Consider the following 14162-nt stretch of genomic DNA (forward strand, 5'->3'; position numbering starts at 1 on the left):
CCTATGATGTAAATCTTGCTCAACCTAGATGTAGTAGAGAGGGACTTTCCACAGGGTGGGGTGCATGGCCCTCTCTTAGGCTTGGAGGGGGTGGGGTGGGAGGGTCTGTGAAGGGAGAGGGAGGGGAGTGAAAAGAGGGGAGGGAGTAGGAATTTGGAAAAAATGTTTAAATAAATAAAAATGAAAGAGACTTATCTTTAAAACTAAGATGGACAGCCAGGCGGTGGTGGCGCACGCACGCCTTTAATCCCAGCACTCGGGAGGCAGAGGCAGGCAGATCTCTGGGAGTTCGAGGCCAGCCTGGTCTACAAGAGCTAGTTCCGGGACAGGCACCAAAGCTACAAAGAAACCCTGTCCCGAAAAACCAAAAAAAACACCTAAGATAGAGAGGGATAAAGGAAGACACTGGGCATTGACCTCTGGTATTCACACATTTGTATGTACACACATACACACACCCCACACATGCACACACACGCATGCACACACAGCGTACATATACACATTCATGTGCACATTCACACGTGTATATACACACACACACACAGTTTTCATTGTCCAGAAACAAAAACAGAAGTAACTGAGTTTGGGGGCCATCTAATGTCTATGGCTCTGCTGTTTGGTGCCAACATTGTTCTTGGGCTGAAAAACTTTTCTGTTCATATATGGGAAGTTTGATTTCAAATCAGAGACTGTGATAGAGACTCTTTCTGTGGAACCTCTGTCTTAGGAGAATTTCCTGAAATACGAGTCAGTCTATGTTATCATTTTAGCCACCAGAGGGCACCAACCAAGCCTCACTGTATTTCTCAGGCCTAGCATACAAAAGGGAACAAAAATTCTAAGTAACTTATCAAACCATTAGAAGACATTTAAGAAGTTCTAAGTAAACTGATACATTCAAAAGTTACTTTTTAGAATTAAATATTTTTATTTATTGGATAAATATCTACTCCTCCACAGCCCTAAGATGAATAAAATTACTCTGCCTACTATTAAACAACTGACTCTTGCTTCAGCTTTCCTCAGGTTGCTTTCCCTCACCACATCTATGCAACTATGGCCCCTGCATCTGAACCCTACTGTATCTGGACCAGTCAACGCACAGATCGCTGCTTGGGTTCCACACCTAATCTTAAACATCTCATAACAAGCTGCCTTTGCTTTCTGGCATCCTCCTCTAATCCTCTTCTGGAGGTCCTAATCCTTTAAACTCATCTCAAATTGGTGGAATTAAGGAAGAGCTGACAACATAGTTAATCAACTGAATGGATGAGTGAGGAGTTTAGTATTGGTTCATCCCTAAAGTTTGATATCTATTTCTCTCTGCTTAGGAGCCAGGTTTATTTGGGAACATATAGGAGAACTATCTGTGAAGATATTTTGGAGGCCTCTAAACAAAAGTAAAAGGAAGCAAATTTCTTCCCAGATATCTGCACCTTATAGAGGAAAGACACACCCAAGAAAGTTTCTTAACTACTATACAGTGACTTTGGCTACACAGTTCTGATCTTGCCCACTGAAAGATGAACACAACAAAGACAAGAAAAAGCTGAGATGTGTTTCTAGGAACCACCGCTGACCCAGGATCTTACTTCTGGTTCACTCTTCCCGATAATGAAGAAGGTGTCCCTTGGAAGGAGATGGAGCTGCCACATTCAGACTGGGATCTCCGAAGAAGCCACTCTCCTGCATTCCTCTCACCAGAACTGTCATGATAAATTATATTAAAAAGCTAAAACGAATAACCCAATAGTGAAAAGAGTTGAGGCTGGGAAGCTTACAATAGATGTGGGCAATTTCACAGGATCGCAAAGTTAAACAAGTTCATTGTCAATGGACAATAAAAATGAGAGTGAAGGGCATCTTGTTCGAGCATGGGAGTAAGGTGTGTAATGCACAAATATCAAACACGCCTGCCACTGAGGACAAACGACTGCAAGAATGGTTCCTTTCCTGTGGTTTTCTGTTTATTTGCTTGTTTGTAGTTCCAGGGATGAGACCCATGGCCTCATACATGATCACCCTTCTTTACCCATGCACCGACTCCCTCTGCCTTCTGATAACCTCCAGCCTTCTTCTACCTGCTCCCCATTCTTAGACTCTCTCCCAAGTCACCCAAGCAAGGCAGAAATCCTACAGGTGGTTCTCTCTGACATCCTTTGGCTGAGGACTCCTGAGCCTTTGAACACTTCATCTCTGGCATGAACGATAACGCCCTGAATTAAGTACACATGTGGCCTGGTGATCTTTGAAGCTCTGGCACCTAGGCAAGTGCAGAGGCATTTACCATGCATTCCAGAAGGGGAGTTCTGTAAGAACCGGGGTGACTATAAAGAAGCTGCTGTGGTGGCCTGCCAGAGGGTTGTTTTCAAAGAGTAATGACTAACAACCTTGGGGAGTTTTAACAATCACGTTAAAAAACAAAAACAAAAAACACCCGAGTGTTTTGTTCTTTGGTTCTTATGTGCATGGAAAACAGCGCTCTATCCTGAGCTGCATCCCTAACTCTTATTGATTTTTTTTCTTGGTTGGTTTGAGTTTTGTCTTAGTTTTTGTTTAGGGGACTAGATCTTTCTGTATACCCAGGCTGGCCTTGACCTTGCGATCCTCCTGTCATCGCCTCCCAAGGGCTGGCGTTAGAGTATGTCTTAATCTTGACTGCAGCTCCGGATGCGTCTTTTTCCACTCATGCACCAAGGATGATTTTGTAGCTCAATAGTATTAGAGCTACTACCTGGAAACACTTGAAAGCATATACTCTCGACTCCACGTTAACGCATTACAGAAGAAATCTAACACCCTAACTCAGAATCCTTCCTTTTCATAATACTGGGATTTTATTTTAAATACCTTTTTAAGATGTCAAGCGAAACCTATCAAGGTTTACAGAGATAGCCTAGAGTTCCTAGTCTCTTGAGAATCCAATAAATGCGATTTTACTTCCAAACCATCAAAGAAAGTTCAGCTCACTCTGGTGTTTTATTGATCGTTATAAAAAGCATAAATATTTATCAAACAAATGGCAGAGTAGAGACGGTAATCTCAAAGCTGTAGCCACAATTCTGCACTAGCAACTACTAGCCTGCTCTCTTTTAACAGTTTATTGGAGCAACAACCCTTTAGAGCCATCATTTTTCCTGATGAATTCCTTCTCTTTTAAATGTCATTGCTCAAGGAACTGGGTTTATATCTACCAGAAAAAAATAAGAGTATATATTATAATATATATATAATTATATATATATAGAGAGAGAGAGAATTATATATATATATATATATATATATATAGAGAGAGAGAGAGAGAGAGAGAGAGAGAGATACTATTTGTACATATGGATTTCTCAATGGACTTTTCCCCATAATTTTTTAATTAAAAAATTTAGCAACAATTGTGTTGTGATACAATCCATTTTATTACTGTGTCTCTTGAGGGCCCATAGCTTATAAGCATGTCCTTAATTTTCTGTCATTGTTTTTCAGGTAGTGATCACAGAACACAGGTATGCCTCCTTCTGAACAAATGATAGAACTATAGTGCTATCTGGGTTCTATAAGACTGCTTCCCTTTCTATTCTTCTCCAAAAAAAAAAAAAGCCTAACTTTGTAAATATATAAAAATTACTATTTTAATATCACCTGTCACATGCTGTTTCCTCTGGATGGAAACATCCCCTAACAGGAGGGTAGATAATCACAAGGCTCAGAAAATTCACAAGACACTCATAAGATGCACAAGGCCCCTCCCCAGGCTCTGTAATTGGCAAACAGCTGCTGGGGAGGTGACCTTTCCATGGTGATGACACATGCAAGTTGCAGAGGAACTGGTTATACAGTCTTTGTGAGCAATCACCCATCACATGGAGACTTAACCTCCATGGTGACACTTTCCTGTGTAATCTGAGGCGGCGTGGAGCGTGAAGCTTTGCTGATCAGGAGTCACTCACGTTCCAGAAAGTAGCCTCTTACATGTGTTCTCATGAGCAACCCCAACAAATTCATGGGTTGATCAAAGCTGGGTTTAGGTGGGAACCTATCTTTGGTCTATTGGTGTTCTGTGTTTGGAATCAACGAGGTATGTCTATGAATCCCCTCAGGAGAAGCACTGGCACTAGTAAACGGAAACATCACTATTCTTCGGTGTGAGAAGTCACATTTCTTTCTGAAACAGAACTGTTTTATGTTTTCATAAGTGCAGTCTCAGAATATAATTGAGTTTGTATGAAAGTATATGCTTAGTTTTTGTCCAAAAAAAAAAAGTGCCACTTTCCTGTTAGGACTTGAGTTTTCTTGCAGCCAACATCAGCAGCTTTCTTGGGAAGGCACATAAAGTCTTCGGACCACATTTTTATTAAAATGTTCCCTCTGCCAACCGGTTCTTAACTAAACTCCTTAAAATAACATTAGGTTGATGTAACTCGTCAGCTGTCCAGTTAAAGTGTTCAAACGCAAAAATAATCTAATGGTCTATGAAACATCATTCAAATATTTTCAGCATCCATAAGTACATTTTAAAATACTTGCCTTCCCCATAATATGGCCTAAATTATCACTAAGAAACCTGGAGTATTTGGAAGGATAGCCAGAGAGAAACTGAGGTCTGCAACAGAGACTTAATCTCAGGCTTCAAGTCTGCAAAAAGTATTTAGATCATCTACTTTTCTCTGCATTGTCCAGCTTCTGTGTCTGAAGTCAACATACCAGGTTGACTGGATGACTAAGCCATATCACCCTGTAGCAAGTATGGTTCAACTACAAATTCTGCCTCAGTTCGGGCAGACATGACTTGGGAACTAGGATTTGCATGTTTGGTGATGTTCATCTCTGATAAAATACACTTTAGCAAAGTAAAAAATAAAATAAAAAGAGCCAAGTGAAAAAAAAAAATAGATGGGCTCCAGCCTGATTTCCTTGAAGGAAGAGCACAGTCCATGGGAAAGAGGCACAAACTACAAATGCACAAACCTTGTACTGACAAAAGCTTTACTCATTGTGCCATCACTTGTAAATCCCAAGGTTGAAAATACTATCCATCAACAAGAGGAAGGCTATGAAAGCCAGGTCTTCCCCTTCTACATAAAGGGTATTAGGATCTGTTACAAAGAATACGTTTGCCTCTACAGATTACTATGAACATTGTACAGATATTAAAATATTCCTTGAAATATAATTTTACACTTATTGATACACAATTTTCAAATTTAGAAAAAAAAGAAATTAAGATTATTTACATTTGTCTAAGAATACATACATATTGCAAACGCATACATACACATGCATTTACTTACATATGTATAATTGGAGTAGTGAGGAATATCTCTGGATAAGGTCTCTGAAAATGGCTGTACCACTTGTCTCCAGGGAGCACAGTGTAGCTGAGTAGGATTAGTGGGCAAGGTGAGATTTCTTTGCGGGGTATGTTGAGACCTTGCTTATATTGATTTGGTTGCTTTTAAGAACCCTTATTTAATGAAAACAACCCATACAGCTTTGTGTTTTGAAAATACAGTTTACAAAATAATTCTGATCACAAGGCTATAATAAACAAGGACCCTGAACAAGGTCAGACCTCAAGTTAGACTTTATTAGTTAATTATTAAGGATCTTTTACAATGTGTTAGCTTTTTTCCAGACTGACCCCCACCAACACACCCAAAAAAGAAAAAGAAAAAAGGTCCTTTTCAGAACATAAGAAAGACTTTATTTTAATTGGAGCGAAATGCTTTGGATTAAAGACTGTATTTAGACATACAAGTATTAATAGCTAAATGTAGATAGATTGACAACACATGGTAAAGAAAAGCCAGAAGTAGGTTAAGGGTTAATAAGTATTAAGCAAAGAACATTAATGACAGTGTTGAGGAATTTAATTAGGACTTGTACATACCATGTCATACAGTGCATATCAGTATTTATTACAGCTAGTAAATAGCCTCCTCTCATTATAAATATGTCAAAACACTTGTTGTCAGACACAATTATTTAGAAGATTTTGATATGAAAAGATGCTTTTGAAGCTCTATCCCATTTTGTGGCTTCATAATAGTTTTGGTGATTTATCCTTTAATTTTAAATAAATCAGAAAATTAGGTTATCAACATGGCAACTTCAGATCGTTTTTCTTGATTTTTATCCTCACTTCAATACCTATACATATTGGAGGCAGGGTCTCACTATGTTTTCCCGGACTGGCTTGGAACTCACCATATAGACCAAGCTGGTCTCGAACTCAACAGAGATCCATTTGCCTCTGCTTCTCTAGTGTCAAGACTGAAAGTGTGCACCACTATCCCCCAGCCCTACTATATTTCATTTAATTACCCCTTTAAAAAACGTTTGTTTTCTGACTTCTTCGTTATTCCCCAATAAATTTAGTGCCATTCTTGCTTTTTTGTTCACACACTTTTCTTTCGTAAATGCCCTCTTAGATTAAGCGCTTTCACTGAATTTGATCCACTATCCCTGGTGAGTTGATAGCACAAAATGAAAATAATCTTAAACCTATATGCAGAATTTACCAAAGAGATTCAAAGTTTGTATTCTCAAGTTCATTGCTATCACCAAAAAAAAAATATTATCTAGGTAATAAGATAAAAAATATTATCTTACGATTTAGCTTCTTTTTACTGTTTTAATCTTTATTGGGATATCACAATTCTGTTTCTTTGTAACAGTCACAATTAAAAATATTGATGCCATCTATATGTCCAGACATGGTAGTGATAATCTATTTTCTGCCTCTGACCTAAAATCTGAGATCTTAAACATTGCATTTGCGGACTAGAATTTAAACTCTAGTTCTCTAGCATGAATAGCAGCAGTCCTTGCCCGTTCTGTGCCCCTCTGAAATCCTGTGGCTTGCTCTCTGGTTGACAGCTTTCTTATCCCATACAGTCACTTCTTTGAGTTAGACAGACTGTGCGCATTTCACAGCTGTGTTCTGACCTCCCATATTTAATTGTTACATGCCTGACCTTGCTGTGTCCTTTCACTTTATAACCAGCTTTTACCTGAAATATCTCCATCAGCCTTCAGTCCAGTTGACTGTAAGTTATTAAGTTCATTAAAACAGCACAATCTGAGAAGATTTTGGCAGGAAAACAAAGAGCAAATGAAAGAATGCATGTGTTTTTCTTCGTTTTTAAGGTTTGTATCTTAAGTAATGGGTTACACGGGTGTTTCATTTCCGTCTGAGGCTCTGGGCTTACACTTTTGGCATCCTTGCTGGGTTAATAAGAAGCACTGAAGCACTGATGCTGCGAGTGAATGTACCAAGTTGTAGCAGCAAATATTTTGTCCTGTCTTATAACTAGGTGAATTAAACTCTGACAAAATAACAAATCATTAACTAAGCACTTATTTGTGTATACTTTAAAAGATCACTAGATAACCTGATCTCTGACTCTGTTTGATATTTGTACATTAGTAAAGAAAATGAGTTTCTATATTAGTTGTAGAAACATAAGCTAATTGTAAATGCAAATGGGTTTTAATTTTTAACAACAAGTTTATTTCCCCAAGATGGCTAATTGCATTCAGAATAGTTATAAACCTTGCAACTTGGAAACACGTAAATTTAAATTATCATTTTCACTGGTAATGTTGTAGGATTATCTAACACAGCAGAAAGATAGAGAAATGTAGAAATCATAAATTCTGGGTTGCACTAAGATTGCATACAATAAGTGTTTTTGAAATACCTATGCAAAGGCAGAAGGACTTCCAGCCTGGAACAGCAGCCAGTTCTTGACACATCCAACATGTTCTACCAAAGAAATATTGCTTCTTTTGCTGTCATTGTGTTTGCTGTTTTCAAACATTCGTAAGTGGCAACATGGGATCATTCTTTCGATTCCATTGTGGCATTAGAACAGTCCTTAGTACTTAAGATGCTTTTTTTTCTGTGAAAAAGACAGCCAGAGATGGTTCTCATTAGAAATGTATAGCATCTAAAATTCTATTGCATGTTAAAAAAAAAAAAACTCTCAAGAAATATACTAAGCTGCAGAGACAAGACTTCAACAAAAAAGTAGTTATAGATGAAGGTAGAAGCATGAATAGAACTTTACATTTTTAAGTACTGTATTTGTTAAAGTGCTTCCCCAAGAAATAATCAGATACACAGGATTATTGCTAAGAAAACCTTACATATTATGAGTCTCCAAAAAAGAAGTCACGAAGGATGAGTCTAGAGTCTCTGCACATTATTGTTGTATGGCTTGCTTTTTGAGTGATTGTTTGTTGTTGTTTTCTGAACTTTATCCGTGAAACAGACATTTAATTCCTTACCTATGACTGTTCAACAGTTACTTAAGAAGGAGACTTCAAAGAGAGTGCGTGCTTCCATCAGGTGAATTCCAGCTGGCAGGTCAGGTTGTAATAAATGCTATACTTAGGGTGGCCTGGCTAGTACAGCAAGAGCACCATGATTGTCAGCAAGTATCCCAAGTGACAGCCGCTCTCTTTCACAAGCTGCCCAGCTGCTGGAGGGGTGAATAAGCCATGAAACAAACAGGAAAACCGGTTTCGCTCTAATTCTACATGATTGGCACAAGAGATTCCCATGATCCAGAGAGAAACATATACAAAAGGAATATTTTATGCAAACATGTAAAGTACAAAATAAATAAATGTATTATTCAGACGAACATGTGCATATATTGGATGACACTTTATCTCACAAGGTTCCTGTTCTGTTCTGCTTGTAAGCGATTTGTTGGGGATAAAGAAAACCCACAAATTACTTCTTCATCTAGGAATGAAGGAGCAAGAAACAACACGTTTCATTGCCTAAGCTATTCTATTCAGGCAATAATTTCTCAAATTTTCACTTTCTGTTTGACATGTATAGTCATTATCCAGATACACTTGGCTCCATTCTAATAAAATTTCTTGACTTTAGACTTTTACTTCTCCAACATATTTATTGAGTTAAGATTTATCTTTCTTGTGCCATTTTGTACGTATCCTCTCTTTTCTAGAAAACTACGTGCATGTGAGAATGCTTATTTTTACCCTCTCCCTAATCAGTAAGAGGTTTCTCTTTCACAAAATGCGTGTTGATGATCATTTCTAACTATCCAATCATTTTCTGAGTATTTGACTAAAACTTAAATTTATTTTTATGATAGGAACATCTATTTTCTGAATCCTTTGCAATATTGCACGTATACTAAGAGCTGTGACTTTTGTTTATGACCTCCAATATTAATCATCATGGCAGATATGATAACTATCGAATAAATTAGAAAACATTGTTTAAGGTTATAAAAAGTGTTCTATTAAATAAATATACTGTTACTATAATGGAAATTGTTAGCATGAGGAACTCTTTACCACTATTGATTTACAAAAAATTAAAGTGTGTAGCTCTGTAATAAAGCTGTATGGCAGCTATTTATTAGCCTGCATTGTGGAACACCATTTAAGAAACGAAAGTTAAGTATTAGGTAATGATACATATACTACAAAAACTTGCTTTTCAGAGAAACTACCATCAGAAAAGAGGAATAAGCCAAGCTTGACTGAGCATAACAATAAGAATATTCTCAAATATAAATATATAATGAATAAAATTACTAAATTCAATTGACAACTATCAGTGATAAACACATTTTTAAAATACCAGATTCCCTAAAGCAGCTCATATTTCAGAAGACACTTCATTTGAACCATAAAGTTAGACGACAAAAGAAATTGGAATATTCAAGTCAGTGAGGATTAGTTTTCTTCTAGCTGTTGTAAGAAGACATTTCAAAACAACAATCTTTAAATTTTTTCAGACAGAACAGAAAGTATAGTTTACCTTCGCTTTGGTCTGCCTGCTGGTGCCTTATTCACCTGGTGCCGAGCAGAGGCTGAGTGGCAAGGATGTCCCTCTGGTCCGGAAGCCTGTCATTACAGGCTGACTCAGTCCTCCAAGCTAAGAGGAGGCTTGCATTAAATCTCTTTATAATCAAAGTCAGTCTCCCTTACAACTATCCTAGTATAAATGAGCATTGCCTTCTTAAAATATCCAGTTTGAATTCACTGACTTAAGGAGAAAGAAGGAAAACCGATTGGGATTTCAGTGGGAAACAGTCAAGAAGGCTGTATAGGTAAGATTTCCAGACTGAAGAATACAAGGGGGTTGAAGGCTTTGTGTACTGTGTGTTACTTTAACAAACAGCCCCTAATGTGCTGGCCTCGATAACAGAATGTCTCTTAGTGGAACATCAAGTATCATCCTGAGAAACTTTATGAACAAACAAGACCTAGTGTCTCAGGACGGTGAGCCACTCAGATAAAGACGTGAGTTAATCATGCCTTTATTTAATGTGTCATTCTCTGCACGTGTCATTAGACAAAATAGATACAAAGCTGAAAACAAGAAGAGTTAGTGTGACTCACACTCTGAAAACAGATGAACTCGGATAAGGACATGCGAAAACTGAAACGACAGCACACAAGGTCCACGGGAAAACAGTACTATTTTGCCTCAGTTGTTCCTTTCCCTACAAAAGGATCCCGTGATTGAAAACAGAGGCCATGGAAGTGGATCCGAGGGATCAGTTGGAATACTGTTTACAGATATCAGAATCAGCAAACTACCTTCCCATTCCCACGGGTTGTGGAGTGGCAAGTGGGTTAGATATCTGACCCCAGAATCCTTAAACACCTCTTCCTGTATAGGACTACACTGGTGGATTGGACCAAATACAAAAGCATAGTTTAAATGCAGAACAGTTGTCTCTATTGTAAGCACAGAAATCAGGAGAGATTGCTCAGCTCTTGGGGAATTGCACTCTTCCCCCATGATAATTATGGGAGTTTCTACCAACCTGCATGTTTCCCACTCACGAGCACCAGAAGGAATGCCGCTCCTCTACATGGCCCCAGCTCCCTTCAGAATCCTTCTCCCGTGTAGCCCAAGATTCCTATTGAGCAAATAACTCACACACATCAGTGAAATTCCCTGTGACAGCTTTCTCAACCATTCAAGTCCTTCACAGGTAGAATGGCCAAGGACTACCAGACACACAATACTAACAGCGTGAAAGAGAAGAAATTAAGGAAGGGCACAGCTCATACTAGAGAATGGGGATGGGGAGGGGAAATATGTAACAATTAGCAACACTTACTAAACAGAATGAGGTGTCAAGTCCATACTCAGGAGGCAGAAGGATCCTGAGTTCAAGGCCAGCCTGGATAACATAAGAAGAACTTGTGTCAGAAAGCAGTCGAGCAATAACAAAGATCTCATATTTTGAAAAGATTTAAGGTGCTGTTAAGTCAGATACCAAAACAAAACTACCATGAGAAAAAAGAAATGACATGTTTCCTCCCAAAGAGCACTTAGAAACTGTTGAGTAACTAAAATGGTATTATAGAGAAAGCACTGAAAAAAAAAGTCAACAATACAAAGCAAAAGTTGCATAAAATCTTTAGAATACCAGAGAAAAAGCCACACAGAACAGATATAGAAAAGTCAGAAATCAAACCAATGGAAATGTCATAAGTGAACAGAGACAGTGAGAAGGCAGAAATCACCTGACAAAATAATAAAGAAAATTCTCCTGGGTCAAAGGCAGGAATCTGTATTTGAAGAGAACTTCCAAAGACATGGTAAAGAATGTTTTTCATGTAAAAATAAATACACCACAAATTTGCTATGCATCAAAGGGTATAATTATAGCATTGTGTTTGTGAGCTGAAGTGCACATTCTTTCTGATTGGAAAGAATGAGTGCTGTGGAATAGCGACGGAAAGAAGCAAGTGGCTAATGGAAAGGCTTGTGTCTAAGTAAAAAAGGCCCAAATAAAAGGGTTGGGTTTTGTTTTTGTTTTTTGCTTTGGTTTGGTTTTTTTAAAAACAATGAATGGAAAGAACAGTATCCTCAATGACAGGCTGCTGCTACTCATGTGACTCACATTAAAGATAATTGTCCTACAGGTTGCTTACATGACATCCCTGTTACAAGATGTTTCCTTCACTAAAGTCATTTGCTGTCCCTTATTAACACTGGACTAACAGAGGATCCTTTTGTTCCTTTTCCTTGGAACTGTATCTTAGATAGATATGAAAAAACGTATGTGTATATTTATCTTTGAGTTAAACACAGTGACTTCTCATTTTCAATAGACGGCTGATTAAGTGTATACCCTGGGAATACAAATGTATGCAAGCAAAAGGGACAACAAGGCCAGAAAATTCCTCATAATCTGCATTTGTCTTCAGATTTTCAAGCTACCATATGAAGAATCTGCCATTCTTCAAATGGCTGGTGAGATAGCTCAGCGCTGAAGAGTACTTACTGCTCTTGAAGAGGACCTGGATAGGGTTCCCAGCACCTGGGTGACATCTCACAAATGTCTGTGACTTCAGTTCTTGGGAACCTGAAGTCCTCTTCTGGCCTCTGCAGGCATTAAATTCACATGGTGCACGTATTTACCTGCATACATACATACATATATACAAGTAGTACAAATGTCTGCAGGCATACACACAGACAGAATATTGTATACACAATAAATAAATAAATATTAAAAAAACAAGTAGTACAAATGTGGCATTCTTTAATTGTATATTATAAAATAAATTTTAATATCATTCTTATTTAGAAAATGGTAAGTGACTGTGGTTGCTAGCAGTCCTTCTACTAATTTATCATGTTTTCCCCTTTCTTCTACAGGTGTCAGTCCTTTTACATGTACTAATTATTTCAAAGACATTTTAAACACTAGATTCTACCTCTGATGTTTTCCTTGGTCGCTAGACAAAGTTGGGCATGCCTCCATTATTCTTTATGTGTTTTATTTCTTTCGTCTTTAAGATGGTAGTAACACTTAATATTTGCCTTTCTCAGTTTATTGGAATAAGATTATTTCTGAACCCTGATATAATAACTGTTGAATAGTTTTCCCTCACTGGGAGACTAGAAAGAACCATTGTTTTCTGCCTGATATAGTGACCAGTTGAATACTTATGAAGAACATTGCATGCTCATACCTGAGACTCTAATTCCTGTAGACAGAGGTTTTATGCTACAGGAAACTGACAGGACAGGAGAATTCATACACACCCTTCAATTTTGTTTTTATATTTCATTGCTTCTTTACCTTTTACTTTTCCCCAGAATACGTGGAATAACTAATTAATGAGCCAATTAATGTTAGCATGAGAATCTGAATGTGACTTTTTATAAATTTCCACATGTGTGCGAGGATGTAGTTAACCTAATAGAACTCTATTTGGACCATATCAGGCAGGAAAATACGTTTTCTAGATTTAGAAAGTAAATAATATTTAGGTCACCACACTCTTTGTTGAATCTGTGAAATAAAATTATTTGGATGACAACTAGATCAATTCTAGTCCCGCAATGACATTTTCACATGAATGACCTTCCAGTGAAAACTGACAAACTGTTTTGGTATAGTGTATTTCAATAAACCAAGATTTACCAAATGAAAGAATTTCCCATATAAATTCTATCATGTAGGAAGCCAGTACGGTTCATCTTTTGGTATTGATGAGTCAAATGAATATTCAAAATTCTCTGGATAAAGTTAATCCCCACTGCTTATTTTTAAAGAGCCCTTTTTATCTCCACAGGTTAGTATCCTGGGGTGTGTGTGGGGGGGGTGCTGTTGCTGCTGGTTCTGGTGCTGCTGGTGTTTGTTTTGTTGTTGTATTCCTCGTTATTTGAAAGTTCACAATCCCCAGAAGACAAAGGATATTTTGGATTTTTGCTTTTTTTTTTTTTTTTTTTGAGACAAACTCTCACTATGTTATCTTGACTGGCTTTAAACTCACTATATAAGCCAAGCTGGCCTTGAAGTTACAATCTACCTCTGCCTTCTGGGGGCTCAGGTTACAGGAGGAAACTATTGTGTCTGGCTCCCTGAGAGTGTTGACCTGTTTCTTCGCTGGCTGACTCAGTATAAAGGCTTTATGTGACAATCTTACATAAGTTCCAAGTGCTCTCTAATCCTTCCTAAGGCTGAAGCCTGTTTTTCCCTTATTCTGTAAAGTACTGTCACAGCTCATACGTACACCTATTTACTGCTTCTTTGTCCTTAATCAGTTTCTAAGCTCCATGAGGACAGGTATATTCCTGTTACCTAGCATGAAGTGAACAGCCAACAAACAATGTGTTTGGAATTTAAGACTAAAAATTGTTT

This window comes from Chionomys nivalis, chromosome 1 (assembly GCF_950005125.1).
Source record: "Chionomys nivalis chromosome 1, mChiNiv1.1, whole genome shotgun sequence".
NCBI classification, from domain to species: Eukaryota; Metazoa; Chordata; class Mammalia; order Rodentia; family Cricetidae; genus Chionomys; species Chionomys nivalis.